The sequence below is a fragment of the Argopecten irradians genome, chromosome 8 (assembly GCF_041381155.1).
Source record: "Argopecten irradians isolate NY chromosome 8, Ai_NY, whole genome shotgun sequence".
NCBI classification, from domain to species: domain Eukaryota; kingdom Metazoa; phylum Mollusca; class Bivalvia; order Pectinida; family Pectinidae; genus Argopecten; species Argopecten irradians.
The window spans coordinates 25,641,549-25,642,974 of record NC_091141.1 but is presented as its reverse complement, the minus strand read 5'-3'; positions in this window follow the sequence as shown (position 1 = coordinate 25,642,974).

Sequence of the window (1,426 nt, the reverse complement as noted above, 5' to 3'; positions counted from 1 at the left end):
GCTACTTGCATTTCGCATATATATGGGAAAGTAATTGGATATACGACACACAAAGCAGCTCAAGCGTAATACACAGTGGGTTAGGATACTTTTATTCCCAGATTACCTACAGCAGAGCTATATGACCGTTTGATCCGCCCAATCAAGGTCTTGTGGGTGCTTGTTACAAAATCCACTTCCCTATAATGTTTGTTACAGAGGTAGGTTATTGTTCAGTTAGGAAGGTGTACTAATAACAATCGCTGACCTGTTTGTGAACTTACTGTGGTTCTATCACGGGCGATTATAAACTAATAAACATGATGTTTAAATTAATTCTTCTTCTTATGTGCATAACGAATAACGTAATACTGAATTCTAGTAAGTATAAAATTGTATGAACTGCTGTCTTATATTTCTGATATACATCAATGATAGTGAGGATATTCGCGAAACAGCGGTTAGTTCATCATTTATAACTTTTTCACGCCCTGCTTATTTCATTAAACTTCGAAAAAAAGATATTTCATAATTAAAATAAGCCGAATTTAAATATAAATATACCGTTGCTCACATTCTAAAACATTTTTTTCAGGTTTGAATGTATGGTTTATGTAATGGTGTGGTTACACCACCAGTGAAATATTCAGTATGACGTTTCGATGACTAGTACGATGTGTACAATGTCACCTACATAAGGCAAATGGCCAGACAGTATCCGATGTGTTTGACATTTTGATTTTTGTTCTTTTTGTATTGTTGTTAACCGTGGTTACAAACGAATTACACCCCCTCTCTTCTCATAATCCCTCGGTATACTCATCTCTTATTCTCTTTAAAATAGGGTAATATGATAATTATTTCATTGTTTCGTAAAGCAATAAGGCAAGTGGTTGGTATACTCGGGTACAATTTATTAAAGATAAAAATAGTTGGTATCCACAAGTAGAATGTATTAATGATACAAATAGTTGTTATACAATGGTAAAATGTATTAATGATACAAATAGTTCTTATACAATGGTAAAATGTATTAATGATACAAATAGTTGTTATACAATGGTAGAATTTGTTAATGAGACAGGTATACACAATTAAGCTGTTGAATAGACAAATAGGTGATATTTGCAGGTAAACGTTGAAACATTGCTATTCGTTATAAAACTTAAATGAACAGGAATTGTTAGTGCATATAAGTATAGATGACGCAGCTTAAGTCCAGTCGAAGGCAAACGTCATTACATTGGCTCCCCTATCACACACACATACACAACCCGATTAGGCGCCAAATCAATATGTTGAGTATTTAATCCTTATTTGTTAAATTCAGTGTAAATAAATCAAAAACAATCTAGCACTTATCAGCCTATAGTTGTTTAACTGACCTTTGTGTATTAATCAATGCGAGAGTGGGGAGTCTGCTACAGTGGTTGCCACTCGAGGCTGG